At 37.4% G+C, this 11663-nt stretch overlaps 1 non-coding gene across 1 annotated transcript; it reads right to left on the minus strand.

Moving 5' to 3' along the window:
- Positions 1 to 1901: 1901 nt before the first annotated feature.
- On the minus strand, positions 1902 to 2008 carry LOC113000063 (small nucleolar RNA R71). The gene has a single exon (XR_003265335.1). It is a non-coding gene; the product is annotated as a small nucleolar RNA R71 (small nucleolar RNA).
- Positions 2009 to 11663: the final 9655 nt, after the last annotated feature.

An 11663-nucleotide genomic window follows, 5' to 3' on the forward strand; every position in this document is an offset into this window, starting at 1 on the left:
TATTGAATTTTGATTAGTTTTTCCTCTTCACCAATTACTCTGCATTTGTTGCTATTAATCCATGCATGCTTAGTGCTAAATTAATTGTCTCTACGCTTAATTTACGTTCATGCTTAATGATCGTTCATGATTATTGGTGTATGTGTTGCTTAATCACATAATGAATGCCTTATGTTAAATTTCGCTTAGTAATTTAATTTAGGGTTGGATTAAGTGGTTGAACTGATAAAGGATAATTTCTCGTAACCTAGATAAGAGACTTGCTTGTGAATCAAGGGGAAACAATGTGTTTTAATTCTGATATTTTGTTGCTCACTGTTTAATTTACAAAGACAAACAACCCCCCCCCCCCCCCAATTCGTTACTGTTTTATTACTATCTGTTCTAAACGTTTGGTTGACCATTGCTCTTTGGGAGACGACCTAGGATCACTTCCTAGATACTGCATTTTTAATGTTTATTTGATTCGGGTACGACCTCGATCAAATTTGGCGCCGTTGCCGGGGAGCAGTGGTCCAAAGGTTCATAATAGCTAGTGATTCGTGTTTTATGTTTAGTTGTTTTACGTTTACTTCTTTTGTTTAGTGTGTTCATGTCGTGTTAGTGTGGTATTAGTATGTTGTGTTAGTGCGTTGTTCTGTTTTATTTGATGTCCTGTTTTGCAATTTAGTAGTACCCCTTGTTAAGTGTTTCCCCTATTTCAGTTTTATGTTTTGCTATGAATAGTGCTTATCGACGAAATTAGAGACTGATTATGTGTTATTGTTCACACAGCATTACATTAGCGACTGAATTAGCGACGACTGTTTACAATTTAATTGGTGATTTTTGTTTTGATGGTTAGGGTTGTTATTTTTGGCTGAATTTTTGTGTGATAGGTTCTTTTGATTCATATTTTGTGTGAAAAATACCAGGAACACTTGGTGTGGTTGGATTTGAGAGATTCAAAAAAAATTGAGAACTTGTGTTTAGCAAAACTTCAAATGGCCATAACTTTTGCTCCAGGTATCAGAATAACTATTATTATATATGTATTTGGGGTAGAAAAAAATTTCCCATATTGTGGCAACTCAGCGGAGCTCGGTTGAGGTCTCTAACTAGCCAAAATCTCTTGTTTACTAGTTTTTTTTCAAGTTTTATTGTTCTATTTTTCTAAACTTTGCTTAGGTAGTTTTCATAGTTAGACTTTGAATTTTTGTTTGAAATTTTTTTTGCTATCTTTTCATGATTTTAGGGTGTTCCTCACAAAATTTCAGCTCATTTTGATATCGTTTGAGTATAGCTGTAGTTTTACCCCCTTGTTAGGTGCTTGTTGAGAAATACATTATTTGCTGCATATAGTGCATGACTAGGGGCAATCCAAGTGATTTACAACCCTTTGATCCTGAAATAGATAGAACCTTTCATAGATTAGTTAGACATAGTGTCCATCCTGGTCATTCTGTGCATTGTGAGCATTCTGAGCATTCTGTTGAGGGTGATTCTGATTTTGAACATTCCACTACTAATTTTTATACTGAGAACATGGCTCAACCTCCACCTTGTGAGAGGACTCTTAGGGAGATGGCGGCACCTGATTTTACTTATGAAAGCTTGCGCATTCAATATCCTGATGAGGGTGTTCCATATATTCTCAAGACTGAACTAATACATTTGTTGCCCAAGTTCCATGGTCTTGCAGGTGAAGATCCTCATAAGCATCTTAAGGAGTTCCATATTGTTTGTTCCACCATGAAGCCCCCGGATGTCCAAGAAGATCATATCTTTCTAAAGGCTTTTCCTCATTCTCTGGAGGGAGTGGCAAAAGATTGGCTATACTACCTTGCTCCCAGGTCTATTTTCAGCTGGGATGACCTTAAGAGGGTGTTCTCAGAGAAATTCTTCCTTGCATCTAGATCACTGCCATCAGAAAAGACATTTCAGGCATCAGGCAACTTAGTGGAGAAAGCTTGTATGAGTACTGGGAAAGATTCAAGAAATTGTGTGCAAGCTGCCCTCACCACCAGATTTCTGAGCAACTTCTTCTTCAATATTTCTATGACGGACTTAGCAACGTGGAGAGGAGTATGATTGATGCTGCCAGTGGTGAAGCTCTTGGTGATATGACCCTTGCCAAGGCTAGGAATTTAATTGAGAAGATGGCTTCCAACTCCCAACAATTCAGTGCAAGAAATGATGCTATTGTTCTTAGAGGAGTCCATGAGGTGGCCACGGATTCATCTTCATCTACTGAAAATAAAAAGCTTGAAGGAAAACTTGATGCCTTGGTCAACCTAGTAACTCAGCTTGCCATGAATCAGAAATCTACACCTGTTGCAAGAGTTTGTGGTCTATGTTCTTCTGCAGATCACCATTTAGATCTTTGTCCTTCTTTGCAGCAATCTGGAGTCAATGAGAAACCTGAAGCTTATGCTACAAACATTTATAATAGACCTCCACAGCAGCAAAACCAACAACAGCAAAATAATTATGACCTTTTAAGCAACAGATACAATCCAGGTTGGAGGAATCATCTAAATCTAAAATGGACAAGCCCTCCACAACAACAATAGTCTATCCCTCCTTTTCAGAATGTTGCTGGTCCAAGCAAGCCATATGTTCCTCCTCCAATGCAGCAACAACAACAACAGCAGCAGCAACAACAAAGACAACAAGCAACTGAGGCCCCTCCTCAACCTTCCTTAGAAGAGTTAGTGAGGCAAATGACCATCCAGAATATGCAATTTCAGCAAGAGACAAGAGCTTCCATTCAGAGTCTAACAAATCAGATGGGGCAGATGGCTACTCAGTTGAACCAAGCTCAGTCCCAAAATTATGACAAATTGCCTTCACAAACTGTGTAGAATCCGAAAAATGTGAGTGCCATCACCTTGAGGTTTGGCAACCAAATTCAAGTGCCTCCACCAGTAGCAGCACCTGCACCTGAACCTGTCAAGCTTCATTCTGCACCTGAAAAAAGAGGATGAGATAGTTGCACAAAAGAGAAAGCTTCCTAACAAAAATTTTCATGCAGGTGGACCTTCTTCTAGTAATTCTGACTTACAGCAGCCTCATATCCCTCTTCCATTCCCACATAGAGCAATTCCAAACAAAAAGATGGAAGAAGCGGAAAAGGAGATCTTGGAGACCTTCAGGAAAGTAGAGGTGAACATACCTCTGCTAGATGCCATCAATCAAATTCCAAGATATGCCAAGTTTCTAAAGGAGTTGTGCACCCACAAAAGGAAGCTCAAAGGCAATGAACGGATTAGCATGGGCAGAAATGTGTCAACATTGATAGGTAAATTTGTTCCTCACATTCCTGAGAAATGTAAGGACCCATGTACTTTCTGTATACCTTGCATTATTGGGAACAATAAATTTGAGAATGCCATGCTAGATCTAAGAGCATCAGTTAGTGTCATGCCTCTGTCCATTTTCAATTCTTTACCTCTTGGACCTTTGCAATCTACAGATGTGGTGATTCATTTGGTAAATAGAAGTGTTGCTTACCCCGCAGGTTTCATAGAGGATGTGCTGGTTCGGGTTGGTGAACTTATTTTTCCTGTTGATTTTTATGTTCTTAATATGGAAGAGGGATTTTCCCATGGTTCAGTTCCAATTATTTTAGGCAGGCCTTTTATGAAAACAGCTCAAACCAAGATAAATGTTTATGCTGGCACATTGTCTATGGAATTTGGTGATATTGTTGTTCATTTTAACATCCTTGATCCCATGAAACATCCATCTGAGGATTATTCTGATGTGAACCTTATGGGGCGGATCGCTTGATACAGGTTACAGAGATTTGGATGACGCCACTTCCAGTGAAGGAAGATAAGTCAGGATAGACGCCACTTCCGGTGAAGGAAGATAAGTCAGGGTAGACGCCACGAGGATTACCTTGATAAGTCTGATAATTGGTTCAACAAGGAACCCAGACAGAAACTCTCACCAAATTTTATCAAATGCCAAAAGTTTTTTTTTATTGAAAACAAAAACCAATACTTATAGTGTATCTGAACAAAAGATAAAAATAGACATGGGCCTTCTAAACAGTTTGGGCCAAAATTACAATAAATAAAAATTATAACTAAAAAACATATTTAACTTGGGCCTTCAAATTAGTTTGGACCTTCAGTAACAATTAAAAGTCTTGATAGTGTCTCTGCCTCTGGGCCTTCATCCTTCTCCACTCGGGGGCTTTGTCCTTCTCCACTTGGGCCTTCGTCCTTCTCCACTTGGGCCTTTAGCCTGTATTTGGCCAATTTCATGATTCTCATCATTTCCTCCTTCTTGGAAAACATTTGTCCTCAAATGTCCAGGATCATCATCGGGTTCAAGTACCACTTCCTTCCTTTTCTTGTGGGCTTGCTTGGCATAGCTTTCATTCTTCTTTGCAATTTGCACCTTCACTTGGTCATACAATTTTTTCACATACTCAACTTTGGCTTGTGCATCCTTATGTTGAGTCTCTTGGGGCTTGCTTTTGTAAGTTGACCTGTTAGGCAATGAAGCTCCGAGAAGGAGATCAACTTGATGTTCTATGCCTCTTGAAGGTGGCAGTCCATGAAGAATCTCCTTAGGAAAGACATTTTTAAATTCCTGCAATAAGGGTTGAACACTAGGAGAAATAGAAATAGTAAACTCATTAGAATTATCAGTAGAAATTTTACTGTCTTTGCAATACTGTAGACAGAGTGGTTCATGAGTAGGTAACACTTTTCTCACTTCACTCACCTCTGCAAAATAATTAAATTTTCTCTCATGTGTATCACTCTCTCTCTTATGTGTATCACTCTTTCTCTCGGGTGTATCACTCTTCTTTTTCCTATTCCTCTGTGGTGCCTCACTATTTTCTTTCTCTTGTTCTCTCTTTTCTCTCATTCTGATTTGGTCATCACACACTTCTCTAGGGGATAGAGGTTTAAGAATAAACAAGAAAGATTTGGATATTCGCCTGTAGAGCTCTTCATTGTTACGGTTCAACAAACGTTGCATTTGTGTAGTCATTGCGTCCAGTAATAAGCGCTGAGATCCGTCCAGTTGATTATATACACCACCATTGTCACCTGCTCCTGCCATGATTAAGGAGCAAAGAATTTTGTAGTAATTTAAAAAAAGATTCTGGACCTCACCACACTCTACTCACGTGTTTCTCTCTTTGATGGTAGTTCACTCGTGTTTGATGCTCTCAATATAGGCTTTTGTGTGATGTTTTCACTCTTGCCTTTTACCACTCGTGTTCCCTCTTAAGTTCCTGGATGGACCAAATTAGACACACCAGGTAATATAAAATAAAAAGAAAAACAATATAATTATCACAGACTGAGTAACAGATTTGATTTGGAATAACAACTCGGACTTGATTTGGATAGCAGATTGGATTTGATTTGGATAAAAGATTAGATTTGATTTGGATAATATATTAGATTTGATTTGGATAACAGATTAGATTGGATTTGGTTAAGAAATTAACAGATATGACCAGTAAACTTCAAATGCTCAAAACTTTTGCTACAGTTGTCCGTTTGAGGCCCACTATATATCAAAACGCTCAGAATTCATAGGAGAATCTAGAATAGGGGATTTGATCCACGATTTTCATTCCAAAAAAAATACCTCTAAATGCCTCAATTTCGTATTCAAAGAACAAACACCCACTTTTTTTTTTCAAAATTTCTGCAACTTTTTTTTGACACAAAGTGTGAAAGACACAAGCAATAAGAACAAGAACGTGACAAGAACAAGAACAAGAATGCAAATAAAAAAACACAAGACGCAAGAACGAAACAATATGTAAATAAGAACACAAATAATAGAACAAGAACAAAACACGAACCTGGCTCTGATACCAGATGATGTGATCCTTACGGGGCGGATCGCTTGATACAGGTTACAGAGATTTGGATGACGCCACTTCTAGTGAAGGAAGATAAGTCAGGATAGAAGCCGCTTCCAGTGAAGGAAGATAAGTCAGGGTAGACGCCACGAGGATTACCTTGATAAGTCTGATAATTGGTTCAACAAGGAACCCAGACAGAAACTCTCACCAAATGCCAAAATTTTTTTTTTATTGAAAACAAAAACCAATACTTATAGTGTATCTGAACAAAAGATAAAAATAGACATGGGCCTTCTAAACAGTTTGGGCCAAAATTACAATAAATAAAAATTATAACTAAAAAAACATATTTAACTTGGGCCTTCAAATTAGTTTGGACCTTCAGTAACAATTAATAGTCTTGATAGTGTCTCTACCTCTGGGCCTTCATCCTTCTCCACTTGGGCCTTCATCCTTCTCCACTCGGGGCTTTTTCCTTCTCCACTTGGGCCTTCGTCCTTCTACACTTGGGCCTTTAGCCTGTATTTGGCCAGTTTCATGATTCTCATCACATTCTGTTTTTTGTGCTGAGATAATTGATCAGATTGTTGATAATTATATGTTTGATTTTGACTATGTTCTTTATGGTAGGAAACATCCATTTTTATATGATCTGCATACTTGTCATTCCTTATGCATTGAATCTGAATCTGAGTTTGAATTTGATCATGTGTCTGATTTTGATGCTAAGAATGAATTTGAATTTGAGTCTGGTTTTGATTTCTTGATGTTGATTTTTTAGAGTCAGAATGCACTAACCATGTTGCAGGAAGTACATATACTTCTGACTTGCTTTATGAGGTATAGGCTGAGGAGCCTTCTTCTTCTCCTACCATGGTTCCCCCCACTATTTAGCCACCACCCACACCAGAGTTGAAGCCGTTACTAGCAAACCTCAAATATGCTTACTTGGAGGACAAGAAAAAATTTCCAGTGATCATCTCTGCCTCCCTTGATGCTAAGCAAGAAGAGAAGTTGTTGCTAGTTCTCAAGAAGCACAAGAAAGCCATTGGATGGACTTTAGCAGACATTCCTGGTATTAGCCCATCTACATGCATGCATAGGATACTTTTAGAGGATGGAGCTAAGCCAGTGAGGCAGCCACAACGGCGACTCAACCCCGTCATTCTAGATGTGGTGAAAAAGGAAGTGACCAAGCTATTGTAAGTTGGAATCATCTACCCCATTTCTGACAGCCAGTGGGTGAGTCCATTCCAAGTGGTTCCTAAGAAGACAGGCCTCACAGTGGTCAAGAATGAAAAGGATGAGCTTATCCCCACAAGAGTGCAGAACAGCTGGCGAGTCTGCATTGATTATAGGAGGCTGAACCAGGTAACCAGAAAAGATCATTTTCCCTTGCCTTTCATTGATCTAATGCTTGAGCGCTTGGCAGGTAAGTCCCATTACTGTTTTCTTGATGGTTTTTTTGGTTATCTACAAATTCATATTGCTCACGAGGATCAAGAAAAGACCACATTCACCTATCCCTTTGGCACTTTTGCCTATAGGAGGATGCCCTTTGGCCTATGCAATGCCCCTGGCACCTTCCAGCTGTGTATGCTTAGCATTTTCAGTGATTTTTTAGAGAGTTACATAGAGGTGTTTATGGATGATTTTACTGTTTATGGATCCTTTTTTGATACATGTTTGGATAGTTTGGATAGAGTTCTTAATAGATGCATTGAAACTAACCTTGTGCTGAATTTTGAAAAATGTCACTTCATGGTAGAACAAGGTATAGTTTTAGGGCATATCATTTCTAGTAGGGGCATAGAGGTAGACCCTACAAAAATAGATGTTATTTCACAATTGCCTTACCCCTCTTGTGTGCGAGAGGTTCGTTCTTTTCTTGGTCATGCAAGATTTTATAGGCGCTTTATCAAGGATTTTAGCAAAGTGGCCCTTCCACTATCCAATCTGCTGCAAAAGGAGGTGGAGTTTGATTTTGATGACCGGTGCAAGGAGGCTTTTGATTGCCTCAAGCGTGCAATGACTACCACCCCTATCATTCAGGCACCTGATTGGACAACCCCATTTGAGCTAATGTGCGATGCATCCAATTACACATTGGGGGCTATCCTTGCTCAAAAGATCTCCTTACTCCACCCTACTTCTTTTCCGCCATGACTTAGGGAGTTTTCTTTCTTCTGTCTCCTTCTTTACTTTTATTGCACTTGTCCAAATTTTATTGATTGCTTTGATTTTTATTGATCTTATGATTGTGCTACATTGAGGACAATGTGTTGTTTAAGTGTGAGGGTGGGAGAAGATTGTTCTTTAATTTTGTTGGGTATTCTAGTTTAATTCTATTAGGTTTTCTAGTTTAAGTTTGTTAGGTTCTAGGTTAATTTTGTTATTTTGGTTTTATGTTTGTGTACAACATTGCATGTTCCTCTTTGAAAGATACAAAAAAAAATTATGAATGATTAAAAGTAATAAAAAAATAAAAAAGGATTAAAAGTAATTAAAAAAACAAAACCTCAACAGAATCATGATTTTATTGTGTGTTTCATCATAATGCACAATAGAATCACGATTTCATTGTGTATTCTAATGAAACACAACATTATCATGATTTTATTGTGGTTTTCTAAACCCAAAAAAAAATGTAACAGAATCTTGATTCCGTTGTGTCAAAATACACAACAAAATCATGATTTTGTTACCTTTTTTCTAGAAAAAATATAAATGGAATCAAGATTATGTTGTAGACGTATCTACAACGGAATCGAAATTATGTTGAATAATAAATTGCAAAATAAAACCTCACCTTTGACATGAGTTGGGAAGTTGAGGGAGAAGGAAAGGAGGAGGATTGGGGAAGGGAAGGGAAGAAGGAGAGGATTCTGGGAAGGGAAGAAGAGAGAAAAGGAAGAGAGCAAAGGTAGTGGGCTGGGTGCGTACGGGGAGCAGGGAAGAGGGAAAAAGCAGGGGTGGAGAATTTTGAAGTTTAGGATATAAAGGTAATTTCAGAAATTGGTAAGGGCCAATAGTATTTTTTGTAGGGACCAATAATAACTCTCTCTTAGAATTGGTATTTTGACACAAATATGTTGCTAGCCTTTTTCTTTGCCTGGACCAATAGTTTCCTTTTTATTCTTATTATGATTAGGCTTAAATAAGTTTTTGATCATTGATATATCTCTGAATTTTGCATTTGGTCCTTAATAATTTTTTTCTTTATGATAGGTCCCTAATATTTGAAAAGTTTTATGCAACTTTTAAAAAAAATGAAAGGAAACACTTTTTATTGTTGGATCGTTTTTGTTTTTGTTTAGTTTGTACTCTTTGCAAATTTCTTTCGACATCTATTTTTTTCCTTTTTCATAAATTTCATTGTGTCGTTAGAAGAAATTTGTTAATGTGGTTGTTAACTCAACATGTCAACAAGCTACCTTTGATATCACGTCGGATTAAATGTGACATGTATAAGTTGACCACGTGTCACCTAACATGGCATCATATTTTAATTAAATTAAAACGAAAAAAATAGAAGATTAGGGTTCCTTATATGAAAACGTTGTTGTTTGAGAATATAAGGAGGCTTGTGTGTTCTATGTCTTCTTCCCGCACTGGTTATCGATTCAGGTTTGCTATAAAATTTTAATCATGTTGCGTTGAAGAAATACATACAACAATATTTTGTCTCCTATTAAATTATACAACATACAAAATGTATGCATATGATTCATGCATAATACAATGATTTTTAACTGTGCTTTTGTGGAAAACTATCTGCAGGGACATAAGTGGCAATGATATCAATGCTTCTAATATTCCTTCATGGGTTACAACTCTGCCAGGACTAACAACAATGTATGTTGTTCCTTCATTCCCACATTATCTGTCTCTGATTCTGTTGAATAAGATTACTTGTTATAAAAGATACACGTTGTGAATAAAAAAAGTTATTCATTTTAACTAGTAGCTAGTAGGAACAACTCTTTAAATGTACAAACATCAAAGGGGAGAGAAAGTTCATTCTTAGGCTATAATATTTTCTTTTCCTTTGGATGAGAAACATGTGTCCTTTTATTTGTGAAACAAACATTAGAGCACAAAAAATATGTTGATATGCCCATATGTAGCTAAATTATTCCTCGGTTTTATGAACAAATGATGGTAATCGGTGTGGTGGCTGGACCATAGAATGGCAAGGAGTCAGTGGGAACAATCATCTTAAAGGTGCTTAAAAATCATTTTGGAAGCCATTTCAAAGAGTACTTGGAAGGCATTTGGGAAGGCAGTTCAAAATCATACAACACAATGATTGGTCACAATTGATACCATATTTGCATTATATTTTGTTAATGTCGAAAATTGTTAAAAAAAACTATTTTTCTATTTTATTTATTTAATTTGTGGAGTAGGCCACAAAAGCGACATTATGGATTCAAATTATTTAGGTGCCAAAAAAAACAATACCACATTGGTTTTGTAAACAAAATCATCTTAGAATAGCCTATCTTTTAAGACGGCTTTCAGCTCAAAACCGTCTTAGAAGGAGGACTCTTCAAAGACGATTTTGAGCTGAAAACCGTCTTAGATTATATCATCTTCTAAGAAGGTTTTGAACTCAAAACCGTCTTAGAAGGGGGGATCTTCAAAAACGGTTTTGAGCTGAAAACAATCTTGAAGAATGTCCATTCTAAGACTATTTTTTGCTCAAAACCATCTTTGAAGAGTCCCCTTTCTAAGACGGTTTTGATTTTAAAACCATCTTAAACATATACCCTTCTAAGATAGTTTCCGTTTAAAACCCATTTTTGAATATTGCTTTTTTGAAGATGGTTTTTTCGTATAACCGATTTCAATATGTCGCATTCTAAGATGGGCAGGAAATTGTCATCGAAAGTATTGCGTTTTCCAGGATATGAGCTACAAAGACGGTTAAAAACCATCGTTAAAATAGTGTTTTAACCGTCGTTGAAGATCCATTTTCTAGTAGTGAGAAAAGGAGTAGGCGGTCAAAGATTCGCAGTGGTGCACCTTGGTATAGTGTTAGGTTGGCTTCGTTGAGGGGTGTTTGTGCGAGTTAAATGTCCTCCAATCCAGAGAAGAGAATGGCATCCATGGGAGATTCTTCTTTGTCATTTGGGTCCCTTTCTAATCGTTGTTGGTGTGACAAGGTGATGATTCAATTAACATCTCGAACCAAGAAGCATCTAGACAATATATTTTGGCAATGTGTTGAGTGGAATGTAAGAAAATTTTACTTTTGACATAGTTGGTTTCTATAGTGTTTTTGTTTCTTTTGTGTTCTGTTTTAGAGTTCTTAGTGGCTATTGTATAATGTGCAGGAAGATAGGAGTGTAAATTTTGGGTCTAGGATGATGATATGGCAAAACATTTAAACCAACATTCTCATTACAATGATTTGAGTTTTCTAGTTTCTCTCCAAGTTGGTTCCTTTTTCCCAAAGGAATTTATAAAATACTAATGCTTGACCCTCCTTATAAGAGGGATGGTGTCAAAGGTCAGATTCTAGATTTAGACACGATGGTGAAAGATGGGGTTTTGGGTGGTGATGTTGATTCTGAGGTTGTGGGAAATGGGATTGGTGAAAATTGGGTCTTGCGAAAATGATTGAAGAATTGGACTTGTATGAAGTTTTCTTTGTGTTCATTTGTCCACTTTCCCTTGAGCCAATGCATGATCGTGTGACCCTTTGCACTGGCTAGACCTATGAGAGGTGCAACATTCTCAAATGGTTTAGTTGGAGCCACTTCACTTGCCGCACCACAATGCAACAACTTTGGGATGATTCCCTCACTCCCAACACCACTCTCCACCGTTTGAT

Source organism: Glycine max, chromosome 17 (genome assembly GCF_000004515.6).
Source record: "Glycine max cultivar Williams 82 chromosome 17, Glycine_max_v4.0, whole genome shotgun sequence".
NCBI classification, from domain to species: Eukaryota; Viridiplantae; Streptophyta; class Magnoliopsida; order Fabales; family Fabaceae; genus Glycine; species Glycine max.